At 38.7% G+C, this 15,237-nt stretch overlaps 1 long non-coding RNA gene across 1 annotated transcript in view; it reads right to left on the bottom strand.

Moving 5' to 3' along the window:
* The window catches only part of LOC140166577 (uncharacterized), a 51,973-nt gene extending 36,988 nt beyond the window's left edge, over window positions 1–14,985 (bottom strand). The window contains exon 1 of the long non-coding RNA XR_011860885.1: window positions 14,895–14,985. This is a non-coding gene — a long non-coding RNA (uncharacterized lncRNA). The remainder of the gene's footprint in view (window positions 1–14,894) is intronic.
* Between the last annotated feature and the right edge of the window lie 252 nt (window positions 14,986–15,237).

Below are 15,237 nucleotides of genomic sequence, written 5' to 3'. Positions count from 1 at the left end.
GAACTTCGTTTCGTTGATTATCACTTTTGGCAAAAAGTGATAATCAACGAAACAAACTCACTGCACCTGCTAGGAATGAATGACAACTTTGAAATGGGTATCAAAACATCCGCTGTGACTATCTGCATAATTTGCAATCAAAATCAATTCATAATTCATTCAGAAGTAGCCGTGAGAACTTCGTTTCGTTGATTATCACTTTTGGCAAAAAGTGATAATCAACGAAACGGGCTCACTGCACCTGCTAGGAATGAATGACAACTTTGAAATGAGTATCAAAACATCCGCTGTGACTATCTGCATAATTTGCAATCAAAATCAATTCATAATTCATTCAGAAATAGTCGTGAGAAATGTGTTTCTTAATCAACAATGCGGACTCATTGCACCCGTGAGGAACAACTGGTATCACAAGATGAGCTGTGACAATCTGCATAATGTCCAATAGCCGTGAGAACTTCATTTCGTTTCGTTTCGTTTCGTTTCGTTTCGTTTCGTTTCGTTTCGCTGAATATAATAAGCCAATATGGATCAGTGCATCAGTGCCTATAATGGCGATACATATATAAATCGTGCTGGCTTATTGACCAGTGCAGTGCTGACGAGGTGCATTGCCGGGGTGCGTGCAATTTTAACTGCGTAACTACTGTAGGCCGGTAGTTGTAGGTAGGCCTTATGTATGTCATATAGGCCTAATCTGAACACGTAATTTGGCTAATATATGTCTAGCTAAATGTCTAGCTTCTTAAACATGACGCATGATGTGCAGTGCTCAAGCAGCCATAGGCTCTAGCTGATTCTAGATTTCATGGGCAGTTTGTTCAAGTCGCAACGCTGCTTAGATATTAGGCCTAGACCCATGTACCGTACCGTACTGATTTACGGCATTAGAAATAGTTCTGAAGCGGAAAATATACTAAATAGCTGGATAGCTAGTATAATTCTGAAGTGGATAGTAGCTGTATAGCTATTTGTAGTTCTGAAGTGGAATGTAACTAGACCGATAGGGTCTAGCTGTAAGGAATATAGGCGTAGACTGCATGGGCTGATTTGAACCCGCATTGTATCTGCATAGCAAGATTGGCTGAGAAATGCTGAATAAGTAACACTTATGCGACACGCGGTGTTTAGCTGCATAGCTATAGAATGCATGAATATGCATACAAGCCTCATGAGCATTCAGAAGCCGAAATGGTTTTTAGATAGCAATGTTGTATCTACACTGAATGGACCATGTTTACCGTTGCGTAGACAATGGTGGTATAACCATGACAAGATATTGGATTCATACTAGTCAACCTGAGCTAGCTAGACCGCATGGTCATAAACGAGTTCGGAGTGGACTTAGCTGTTGGGCGAATGAATAGGCATACATATAACATCAGTAGGTTACCATGTTTACATATGTCACACTCAGGGGTAGTTCTGAAGGCGAAAACAAGATGATATCGATATGCAATAAACCATTATATCGGTTGTATTGATAAATATGACATAGGGCCCCGGTATAGGGCCTATATTTTGCACGTGTGTAGCCTATGAGAGATTACCTATCAGGTGGTATAGGAAGAAATATGTCCGTGTGATAACTGCAAATTATTTGTGCTGACGATTCTTTCGAACAGGTATTTATCATATAAGGGAGATTATAGATTAGATCACGGAAGCCTAATACGATGAGAAAGAATGATACTGTATGGACTGAATACCGAATTAATATTTCGGACGTTGATGAAGAGACAGAGAAGACATCTGGCATCCAATAGAAATGATTAATCATGTATTAGTTTTGCACCTATGAAATAAGTTGAATAAATTATTGTGGCCTATATAGTCTGTTGGCTTGTGCAAAGAAAGCAAATTTTTGGGTAGATTCTTGGCAACCATGTTTAAACACATCTAGAAACATCACTGATTAAGAAAAAAGTGGGTGCCAGTTTTTCCATTAACATTTACAGCCGCCATTTTGAATTTCAAAATGGCCGCCAATTTTTTTGGAAAAATTACCAATTAACCATAACTATTCATTCAAATGTCATACAATATTGACTATATTCAATCTAAATTCATATAAATGGGTCAACGGTTTATTGGAAACAAAACAAGACCCCTAAAAATACTCTACATTAGCAAGAATCCAATATGGCCGCCATATTTTAGGCTTTTTTTTACGTAAAACGCCATAACTTTTGAACCAACGGACATATGAAGATGATTTTAATGACTAACCATATGTATTGGCACTAGGGATTACTGGCAAGGCAGCCGCATCATCTGGGGTGTGTAGGAGGGAGTTATAAGCTGACCACAAATTTCAATACGTTGATTGGCTACCAATCCTTTAGGTTCTTGGGTGGTTTCTGCAAATTCATCTGTGCTTGAATCGGACAAATCTGGAACTTCAGATTCAACGCCAGGCAAGTTGATGTTTGTTGACGAATTCCTCTATTACAGTAACGAGCTATCATCCAAGCAAGGTCATTGACTTGTGAAGCATCGTGCATCGCATCATATACGCCCATCTTGTAGCTGGCATACATGTACTGTGGACTACTACCGAATGGCCCACGTTAGTTACTGCCTTGAATCAGCTGACTAAATTGAACGCAGTTGTGTCTGGAGCAAACAGTACTATCGTTGTTACTTTAGACATGAATTTATACAATTTATACAAGATAGTTGTGAAACACGAGTATCTATATCCAGAGTTCAAGAACAAGTAGGTGTTCAGCCCAGGAGCATTCCACACAGTGACCTGTGCACTTAGGTGCTTGGGACGGACAATTGAAGGTAGCGGTCTTGACGATGCATGGCAAGAAGCACATATGTACATTAGCCTGACTGTATCACAGATTATCACAATCATTACAACAGAGCAATCGAAGCTCACCAGTTAACTCTTCAGGTTCGCTTCGATCTCTGGTTGGAGGAATTCCTTGAGGATCACCCCGTTGTACGTGACACCCTGGAAGCCAGCGTTAAGCAGCTGACTGAAGCATGCAGAGATAGGACAGGCGTTGCAGAAGCACACCAGGAGATAGATCCTTGAATCTTGAGAAACAGCTACGAGAGTTCGACGCTAATCGTAAGACAGACCCAATGTATACATGGGCTAGGATGTACATGCGACAGGTGATGACACTGTTACAGTTCCAAAGGGCTATACGGGAAGGTCTTCTCTACTTGGCATCACTGGAGCATCTTTGCAAGAACTTCTTTGCCTATTCCAGGCTAGATTATGCGCAAAACATTCCAGAGTTCATCGCACGTATGGATGCCATAAAAACATCTGATCCAGAACTATGGCAGAGCTTCACCGACGGCGAGTTTGCAGTAAATACTAGCAACAATATTCCATTCACACGAATTGGTGTTGATCAAGCGATGAAACACCTCAACAAATCAACAAAAGGCCAAGGAGGGATCTCTGGAATAACAACGTCTCCAGTAACGCTCTTGAAGTTTTGTCTCACTGCTCCGGAGCTGGCACGGCTTGATGATGAGACAGAACAACTTGTAGCTACTACTAGCACAACAGCACCACCACAGCAGCATCATCTCTCTCAGTCAAAAATTGATCGCCAAGAACGCTCCATTGCACAGCTGAAGGCAGTGTTAGCGCCCTGCAACTTATTCCAAACGGAGGCTGGTAGCGAGAACTCAGAATATAAGGGCTGCATGTTCAAACGCATGTCAAAGGAGATCATCCCTGACGAAGTTCAACAGAGTATCCTAGCAACCGAATAGAATGGCATGGACAAAAAGATGTTTCTCGCCAGCAGCAGCACAAAGGATTCGCCAACTCTCTACCTTTCCCATCAGCTCATCCGCTACAGTTACGTCAAGGTTATAAAAATGCAACACGGAAGGGAGTCATGACGAATTATGAATATGAAACAATGACCAGTGTCAGCACTCAGGAAGAGGCGGACACTCTTATGATTTATTATGCTATAGAAGCTGCAAGCAATGGGATGAATGTCCACATTAATTCACAAGACACAGATGTGCTACTTTTGGCCCTACGAAGAACACCACTACTTGGCAACCATTCGGCGCTAATCATGGGAACAGACGAAAGACGGCGCAAAGTTTTCCTGCAGCCTATTATGACAAGCTTGGCCCGGTGAGATCAGCAGCTTTGATCAACAGGCTGTGATACGACAGGACATATCCAATGGAAGGGGAAGACGGGATGCTTTACAACTTTCCTGAAGGCCAGTCCCGCAATTCTGAGAGCACTAGCTGGTCTTGGAGAAGGAGAAGAACCATCCGATGAAGTTCTACGTGGATGTGAAGAGTTTCTTTGCTCTCTTTTCTGTCCAAGTGGAGTCAACATTGGGCAGGCACTATGCTCAGATGGTTTTTGTTCAAGCAACTCAAAGATGAACAAGGAGTTGACAAACTGCCACCGATCCAGGGAGCATGGGTTGACCATATACGCCGTGCCCATGTCCAGGCTAATATCTGGCACCAGGATATGGTATTGAACCCAACTTGTCTTGACCCTTTGACCTTGGGGTGGCGAAACCTAGACAACAAGCTGCTGACGGTTCTTTCTCAGGTTGCTCCAGCTCCGGTCTCAGTGCTGCGCAGCTCGTCGGGTGTAACTGTGAGAAATCGAAGTGCTCGAGAAGGTGCTCATGCAGAGGAAATAATTTAGTCTGTACCGTACCGAACTTTGCAAATGTGGTGGGGAAGGCGACAGCTGTATGAACATTACACCATGATTGGTGAAGATCTACAAGATCACTGAAACAATGACAATTAGGAACAATTAATCAGTAACGTTGACGCCCCTGATTCATACATTACATAACATTTAAAGAAACCACTTTTCCCAGGACGCTCAAAGTACGTGATCAGCATTATTATCCGTCAGCATTTATGTTCATGTTCACCGCACCTCTCCTGTACATCATCACGAAGGCATGCAGCTCTGCAGTAAACATCACAACGCAGAAGTGACTCGTCTGCTCTAGTCAGAAACGAGTCTCCGAGTATTTCTACTTTAAAGAACTGTGGCCCGAGCACTGATGAAGATCTCAGCATCGCTGGATGTATATGTTTTTGCTGACGTCTCCGAATCAGTTGAAGAAACGTTTCTTGGAACCTATACTAAAAGTGTTCCAATCATAAATACGTTGTTATTTTTGGAATCCTCATATGCCAAAACATATGGTTAGTCATCAAAAGCATCTTCCTATGTCCATTGGTTCAAGAGTTATGACATTTTACGTCAAAAAAGCTTGAAATATGGCGGCCATCTTGGATTTTTGCTATTTGGAGTATTTTTAGTGTTCTTAGTTTGTTTTCAATGAATCATTGACCCCTTTATGTGAGTTTATGTAAAAAATAATAAATATTGTATGACATTTGGATGAATAGTTATGGTCAATTGGTAATTTTTCCAAAAAAATTGGCGGCCATTTTGAAATTCAAAATGGAGGCTCTAAATGTTAATGGAAAAACTGGCACCCATTTTTTTCTTAATCAGTGAAGTTTCTAGATGTGTTTAAACATGGTTGCCAAGAATCTACCCAAAAATATGACAAGTTTGAAAAATATCACGTAAGCCTATAGACTAATATGTTTGAACAGAGAATAGGGAGAACAGGGAATCTTTAGAGAGCAGTGAGTAGGGCCTATATTTTATCAATGTATGTTCGACACGACGTTATGGACGTTGCATATTTCAGTGCATTGATGTTCAAAATTATTTTCGAATAGGCTCGTAGGCCTACACACAGGCCTAGGTAGGCCTATATATTTCCGAAGTTTACGATTTCAGTTGTAGCCAATTAGGCCCTATACATAATTGTGACCGGGGGATTGATATTGTAGATCTAGAATATGTTTTTAAAGTATTTTACAAGTCTTACGTAGTATTATTGTAGGCCTATTAAGTAAGAGGCCTAGGATAGTTTGTTATTTATTCGTAGTATTGGCTTAGATTTTAAGCAGTTGAAAGATTGGTTGGGATATTTTTTATCTTAAGCATGCCAATACTAGTAATTTGAGCTGATACAACCGAGAGATGATGGGCTAGATAGGCCCATAGAACAAGCCTATATATACGACCTACATGTCAATGATTGTACTATATGATAAAGACGGCTGGTATATTCACAGTATAGGTATTGCCGGCCATTTATTGAATTTCTCATGAAACTGATATGGACAAATCTCGATTGATATAGATAAATCGGGTCTGATATGGAGAAGTTGGGACTGAGAAGATAGAAAGTTGAGCCAAGTAGGCCTATATTAATTTTGTAGATCTATATGCCTTTCATTCAGTATGCCCGTTCTTTAGATCTGATTATGGGGATCGTGTCTGGCACTCAAAGCTTGGTGCTCCCCAAAATATGTGTATTTATGTTGTTTGTTTTTCAGGTAGGCCTATGCAAAAAGGTAGATGATGGCGGGATTGAAAATGCTTTATTCGCGGTTGAGCTTGCGAATTAGCTAATAAATATATTTTCAATAGTAGCTAAAGCTAGCGTATTTGCATAATAATGTGCAGGATATGCTCTGGTGAGCAAGGAGTGTATTGGGCGAATACATCCATGGGATGATTCGATCACTGACTAAGTTTGATAGCCAAAGACACGGGCGTGCAACTTTGCAACCAATTTGAAAATAATCAGACGATTATTTGTAGAGATCCGATAAATGAGGCAAGTAATACTTCTTGTTGAGTAGAACCAATTGAGGGAAGGTTGTATGAATAGGTAACGAGTAGACAATGTATCGGTATTTTTATTATGTTCGTAATTACAATGCGCCCTTTTCTGATATTAAGCCATGATCGCTGGTTTTTTAACGCGGATCGGAGGAAGCGGTTTCAGTCCGTTCCAGTAGCGCGAATCGCTTTTGGAGATCGATAAACGTAGATTCTACTTGCATAGCTATGACTTCATCTTAGATTGCGGATGATCGGGCAGCGTTAAATGAAGAGAAGAGGAGAATAAAGTTGTGGAAAAGGATAAGCATAAATCATGATATGGTATGGTATGGTAAGGCTGGCAGTCGGCCATGCGGTAAGTGCAGAACTTTCCTGTATCCATACCCTGATCCGTACAACGTCGGCTCGTGTCTGGCACTCAAAGCTTGGTGCTCCCCAAAATATGTGTATTTATGTTGTTTGTTTTTCAGGTAGGCCTATGCAAAAAGGTAGATGATGGCGGGATTGAAAATGCTTTATTCGCGGTTGAGCTTGCGAATTAGCTAATAAGCGAATTTGTCTAGGTTTGGACAGTGGATTTTCCCATGGACCTCATCCTAGGTAAATAAACAAACAAACAAACAAACAGACAAAATGGTTTTCATAATCATGGAATCCATAGCCCCTAGGCCTATAAATTGAAATTGCAGGCTATCACGGGAGCAAATTTCCAAAATTCACCTCATTTACCAGAATTGGGGATTTGGGCTACCAAATCGCTGGTCAGGCAATCCTGGTTTTCAATGGAAAAGGGACCTGGTTGACAACAATTGAAATATCGATTAATTCAGCTGGTTGCTCTCGAGATAAAGTACTGATTTTGACATTTTCGGAGGATGAAGGGAAAAAGGGTAAAATAAAAACGGAAATTCTGACAAAACTATAATATATAGACCCACACGATGTGCTTTACAGAGGTGGGAAATATCTTTCTTTAGCAAACTATATTAGTTTGAGACGCTAAAAATGAATTCTGTAAAAAGCTCACGGGCGAACTAAAGGCCTATAAAAATCAAAAATATCACACTAAAAGACACAATTTGATGCTTAATTTTAATACCAGGATTTTTAAAAATATGTTCATCCAAGCACTATGTTTTTATTTGACAATACTGAAGAAAAAAAAATTGTTGCTTTATATTTGACCGAGAAAATAAATTTCATAGCAAAAAGGTGCATCTCGGAATTGTGCTGATTTTAACATGTATCGATCGACATTTAGCGCGACTAAGCAGAACAAAAGAATCGGTTGTCCTGCGTTTAGACTGTAACTGAAATTCCAAAATACAACATGTCTCTCATTAAATCTCTCATCGACATATCCACTGATTTTCTCACAAAATACAAAAACCGATTACATATACGACTCACTTGCATGCTATAGAAAGAATTGTCTCGTGGCTAGGGTTACAATACTGATTTCACCGATCATCGATTTCTGGTGTTGATGTCATCACCTGTTGACAGAAATCGTTCTGTACCTTGTTCTTCTATACAATCTCGATGGCTGCAGAAAAACAATGTTAGGAATGGATGTGTACGTACTGCAGGCAAGGTTGCCTTTATGAGGGAAGAGTCGTATGGCGAACTTCTCATATCTTGGTAGACTGTTGAACAGAACTTGATGAAAGTGATTGTGTAGGAAGAGAAAAAAGCGCATTCTAAACAGCTTCAAGGTTCAACATGATTCCTCCATATAATAGGAAAGGTTAACTGAAATAGTTGGTACACGTGTATAAAATAATTGCAATTCATGACGTTTTAAAGGTATGATGGAAATATACATGTATTTGGAGTTTTAAATAAAATATTATCATTAATATAATGGTCGAAGAATTAACAAAGTTATGTTTAATGTATCATGTTCTTTAATCTTTAAGTGTACGGTTTATTGATATTCAATCGTTTTGTAATATTTTGTTTCCATGCAATTCCCTTCAAACGTCTTCTTTTAAGTCGGTAATGTTTCTATTGGAGAACGACCGTTTCTTTCAACTATATTTTCATATCAACATCTTTGTCAAAATGTATTATCATAGTCTGCACATACGCGCGATTTGTGGACGTTAAAACGTTTTAATAATAACAAAATGGAGGTCGAGTGAAAAATCCGTATTATTGCAATGGAAGAAAAGCAGTCTATGTCGGAAAAAATAAATGAAATTATGCATTAAATTTAGAAAGATTACTATACTAAACATTAAATCAAAAATTTGCTGGCTATTCGGACTTAACATTTGATCATTGATTTACCGTCTTGTGAAAAATACTCTTAAACATAAATTATAGCCCAGGGTATCACAGATTGTAACGAGATTTGTTCGGGAATTACTCTTACATGTTTTGGCTTTTATCTTTTCTTTTGTAATTTTGTTGTTATTGTTGTTGTTGTTGTTGTTTTTAATTCTCTCTCTCTCTCTGTTCCTATTTTGGTCTTGTACATTTCGTACACCTTCAATTTTTGACCACACTATGGGGTCATTTAAATCAAATCGCTCAAGGTTTCCGGGGTAGCACCGCCAGATAGAGCCTGTCGAACCTCTCGTAATCTCTTAAAGTTGACTGTTACCTTGTTGCTCGAATGCTCGCGATTTTCAACTACTTTTTCAGCACATAACCCTAACCGAAATAGTTCTTTTTCTGTGAGGCACGCTTGTTCCAATAATTGAAGACCTGAGCGCAAGAAGACCGTAAGTCCACTTGGCCCCTCAACATATACACTAAAGTTACGTATAGTTTATTAGGGTTTTATAATGTTTAATACATGTTCCAGGGTGATAACATCATGAAAGGTTGTGAAGGATTTGTTTTGGCCCCTGAACATGTATAAAACATTACCAAACTATACGAAACTATAAGCAACTTTGATGTATACATGTTGAGGGACCAAGTGGACTTCTTGCGCTCAGGTCTTCAATTGCATGTTTCTTTTGCAGATGTCATACCGAGATTGAAATCAAAACGTCAAAGTAACCTTTCATGTATAGAAGCCGTTCCACTATGACTGTGGTTGTTTCTTTTGCTCTTATAGTAACGTCTTAAGTGACAGCCTCAGGAACATTATTAGTGGAAATGCTATGGGGAGCGTTATGAAAATGAAATTAAATAGTGTGCGTATGTATTCCCTCAATCTGGGTCCTGTACGTGCTTCACATAGTAATATTTTCTTTCCTTGCTCCGCAAAATAATATGGCTTAGGAATACAGTCATCTGTATTCCACTCAAGGATCTGCTGGAAAGTGGAAACTGTAACGCAAACTCCAAAACGTTCACCGAACATCAGCAATGCGGATGACGCACGTTTGATGACCATTATTTAAGGGAGGTTAGTTACTTCTTTTGAGATGTTTATTTGGCGCCCGCATTGTGAGCATTAGTGGACTTAATTAATATCTAATTATTATTATTATATTATTATATTATTATCCAGCGAGAAATGTACAATGAGAAACATCCCAAGAATCAAATTCTGGTTTCAGTTGACGACAACACTAAGTTGACATTCCTACGGTTGGTGTCAACCTCAAAAATGGATTCCATCAGCTAGAATACAAATCGAGCTTGCTAAATTAATGTACTCCATAAAATGGGGTTCGTGTTTTCCAGTAATGCACTACCTTTGATCAGACGCAATGGACATACAGCGCAAACGTGTATAATATGTGATATTCTGCATAATGGTCACCACAGTGAAACCGGGCAAGAGAAAATACAGGTTGCAAATAATGTGCTGCCAAAGTTAATAAAGTCCATACAATGTTCTATACACCTGACTTATTTTATTTAATACAATTTCCTATTATTTGATGATTTGGATTTCAATATTGTACGATTACAAATTAGAGTCGTTTTGATGCCCGCTGGGAAGAGAGATTCGTCTTAATGAAGCTAAAAACTTATTACAGGTAGGTGAGAAGGTAAAGGGGTTAACACCTGTTTTCACAGCCCGGAGTGCCCATCACTCGGACCAGACTCCTATAATCTTAATGCTGAGGATCGTTGTACTTCCACCACGTCAATAGCAAGTTATTTGCTATTTTAACGGTAACCATGGTAATGAATAAAGCCGATACATACTTGAACAAATTAGCTGCACATGGATGGGGCAATAGGGGTGAAATTCCTGGCCTAAGTGCGCGACACATTGACACCACGGCCAGAACTCGAATCCACGCCCTCATTTTGAGTCGAAGACTGAAAGCGCTGGCCCTTACAGGCAGGTATATGGTTTTAAATTATTGATATTGGTAAGAGCGGAGCAAATAGTTTTCTAATGGTCATTAACAATATAATAGCGTGGGCTTGCCTCTGTAGTATTTTGAGGCAAGCCCGCGTTATTTTAGTTGGTCTCAAATCTTAATTTGCCTGCCAATAGAATTTAATATTGAATTACTCGTTTATCTTTTATATCATATCCAATCTTAAGTTATAATGAATTATACTGAAAACATATATGAAAACAATCTTTTATAAAAAGTATCTGCAGGGTAATAACGTTTTAATATGCATGTTGACCGCGTCCAAAAAAATAGACAATGCTATCTTGATCTTGGAAAAAGTATTTGCATATCACGTTGCGAGTCCTCGTGCCCATTGCTGATTTTTATGTAACGAACGTTCTTCAAAGGCTTTTTTCTTGTTGAATACATTATTGTTTATCAAGCCCACGGGACCGGAAGAGGCGGGAAAAATATTGTTTTTGTATTTTGTGATTGTTATTGCTTCATAAAAAGAGATCTACCTTCGGTTTTTTCTTCTATATCAACTTGTATGTTTCTGCAACATTTTCATTCTCAATGAAAAATCGACTAGTAAGCGGTTGCTCGCCCATAAATGGTAGAAACTACCAAACTGAAATAATTGATTTTTTATTTGAAGCTTCAAACAGATGGCTCTAAATTCTGTACTTCCAGAATTTACCTTTCACAGTAATTGTCATCAACGTTTCACTAATACCCGCAATTTTTCTCTCTTTATCTCAGAATACGAAAAACTGTTTCATATACGACTCACTTGCTTGCTGTAGAAAGATTGTGTTGTGGCTAGGGTTACAATACTGATTTCACCGATCATCGATTTCTGGTGTTGATGTCATCACCTGTTGACAGAAATCGTTCGGTACCTTGTTCTTCTATACAGTCTCGATGGCTGCAGGAAAATAATATTATGAAATGATTTGTACGTTCTCACGGCAATGTTGCCTTTATAAGGGAAGAGTCGTATGGCGAACTTCTCAGAACGTTGTAAGTTGACTATTGAACATGAAACGATAAAAGCGATTGTGTAAGACTAGAACAAAGCGTGTGTATTTACGTTATGATATAAATAGTATGACATTAAATCGTTTTCTTAAAAACAAAATAGACGTGCAGAGCTTAAAGAGAAATGCAGGCTTCGCTGCGTTGAAAAATCGAAATTCGTAAGCTATTGACAGAGATTACGACATTGCCAATAAAAATAAAGAAAAAACACCCCCTTTTTTAAGCTTGGGAATTCCCACAATTTTGGCGAAAATTTGCCTGTCTTGTTTAGGGACAATGGAAATATTTTAAAGCATTTTTTTAAAATAGGAATTCCCAATTTTTGTCTTTAAGGTAAATGGGATTTCCCAATTGTTTTAAGCATACTTTTTTTTCAAAATTGGAATTCCCGCTTTTTTAGATAAAATTTTGATCTGGGAATTCCCAAAAGTTATCTTGAATGTACAGTCTGAATTATTTGCGCGGCAATATTGATTCTAGATTGTAAAGAGATTATTTGGTGATTAATATCAGATATTTTGACTTTCGCGTCTGACAATTTACATTACTCTCTGTTGTCTTAATTTTTGCCATTTTGCCAAGGTAACAAACCACCTTAGATGTGGCAATCTATTTTCTTTTTAATGTTTTTGCAAGCTGTGCAATCTAAGCCATTTCTTATCAAACTCTAAATTTCCATGATATCCCCTGCTGAATCCAAATTTTGGTATTTGACCTTTCCCTTTTTTAAGCAATATTTGACCAACTTTGAAATTTCACCACCTGCACAAGCGGCCATTTTGGATTTATGCAAATTAGGCACTGTTCGACAACTTGGATTTCTAGAATGTTTGATATGTTTTTGTATGAGATTTTGGGAGATGGACACATGTAAAATGAATTCTGTTGCAAATAGTGGTGTGTGATTCATAATTTGACCTCCACATTGCGCAAATAAATTGTCCTCCAAGCGTATTAGTGTATGGTTGGCCTATATTTACCAGCTGTGCTTGTTTTTTGCTCATTCATTCATTTGCGTATGAGTAAGATTAAGAGAAATTAGCTTTAGGCTGATTTGATTTATTTCCTGTGTCATCACTTTTGTTGTTATTTGCAATATTTTGTTCATAGAAAAAGACGATTATTTGTTTATTAGTTCATTTTTTATTCTTAAGTCAGTGGCCTGCGCAGCACATTGAAAGTGGCGGGCCAGGTTGTCCAGTACCCCCGAATGGTGTCTGATTAGGAGTGTAAGGTTGGTGGGATCCAGGGGAAGCTCTGGTGTTTTAGCGTTTGAAAAGGCCAAGGAATCCTATTTTGAGGGGGCAAATTTTGACGTTTTTGCACCGTCTCCAGAATTCCCTGAATGTCCAACAAAAGGGGGGGCCTGTGCCCCCCTGCCCCCAGTCCCCCCCTTTTGCGCACGCCACTGTCTTAAGTAAGAGTCTGCTAAAAAATAAATCAAAAACTCAACCATTTGACGTTTGTTCTTTTTAATGGATGTAGTAAGTGCAAATCCAATTCAGAAAATCAATTAATTTTGAAAAGTATTTCCTTAAAAAGAACATTTTAACACAATAATTATAGTCGTGGCAACTTAAAGCTGTAATAGAGCATGTGAGTTCACCATGTTACCACCACAAACACAGTGACTACAGTAGCTACATTATAGATTTTCTCGTATACTAAAATGCAGTAAACCTTTGACGAGCGCGTATTGTAAGTATACATCGCGTATTTACTGCCGTTGCACGCACTTGTCTCTGATTGGCTGCTAAGGCGATATGTTGTTGCTGAGTGGAAATTTATGAATGAACTGTGCGCCGTACGCGTTGTTAGCGCCGAATTTGCAACATCACGGTAGTCGCGCTCGTCAAAGGTTTGCTGCATTTTAGTATAGTATACTATATACACGTTTGGTAAGGATTTTAAAAAAAGAACAAAATGCACTTTTTCAACTATTGCCACCTGGCTCAGAGCAGCAGTGTATTATTTTGATTTGCAGGTACCAACACGAGTTTTTTCTACGAACACCTGCTCGTGATACTACCATATAAGGAAATAGTACGTCCATTTACAGAAGAAGTAGGGTATCAAGCTATAGTTTCATGGCAATTGTTGTAAGTAATGTTATTGACACTCATTGTCCATGCGATGATGTTGCCGTTTTTCGGTCAGTATACCTGTATTAACGTCTAGCAATGCTTTTCTATATGGCAGATAAGTTGATGAGTATGTGTGGGTGTCCTTTATTAGGTTAATAACCAGATAACATCTATGTATTGAAAGAATATTTTCTTGTCCGTCTATGCATGGAGGCCAGGAATATCAACTGGGAGGTAGGGAGATGGATATTGACATGGGACAGTGTGGTAGCGAAAGTGGTGCAATACCGCGAAGTGAGGAGTGCCTCACTATCTCTTCAAGTAGATAATAGCAGTAGATTCGCAAGATACATGAAGCCATAAGCGAAGCTAAGATGAAACAGAAAATCTAATTATGTTGCTTCTTTCATTCTCTCTCACAGTCGTTGACTTTCAAAGCAACAAAATTCGTATTCTACTTACAATGAAGGACGAACGTAAGCAGGCGTAACTTTGTGTGAGGAGAGTCGAATTAGTTGTAGCAGCTTATGAGGCTTTCATCGTAGCGAGCTATGATGACTATCAATCGGGTGTTGATAATTGAATTTGGATTATATTTCATATCGTACTATTCCATTATAAAATGAATAAAGAAAAAAGTATCAGCTTCTTGTGTAATGTTCAACGATTGCCTCAAATATTGTCACCTTGATTGCCTGCACAAGGCCGAAGTGGTAATAACTAGCGATTCTGACTAAAGCTACATTATGATAACAATAGTTTGGCTAAATGATTTTTCACTTCGGTATCAAAGCACATATAATAGATGTGTCGTCAACTTACCTGTAATGTCCAAATGTCTACTTAAATTCCACATAAATTCCATAGAGATTATCAACAGATAACAAGGTCATTTCAATCGCCTCATCATAACCACATGGACATGATCAATATTTAATTAATTTAGCCGAACCAAATCACAACGTAAAATATTAGTAATAATCCAACTAGATTGTGTATACAAGTCGTATGCCAGCTAGCCAGCCAAGCCAGCCAACAGCAGCCAATATCATGATATTATTATATACGTCCAATGTCTAGTATGTCGTCTGCTAAACTAAACACAAGTTGCACGCACGATGGTGCCGGATATTGGAAGTGGTAGTCTCGTTTCCGAGAACGATGT

This window comes from Amphiura filiformis, chromosome 12, assembly GCF_039555335.1.
Source record: "Amphiura filiformis chromosome 12, Afil_fr2py, whole genome shotgun sequence".
NCBI lineage: Eukaryota > Metazoa > Echinodermata > Ophiuroidea > Amphilepidida > Amphiuridae > Amphiura > Amphiura filiformis.
This window is presented reverse-complemented; position numbering and strand designations above follow the sequence as displayed.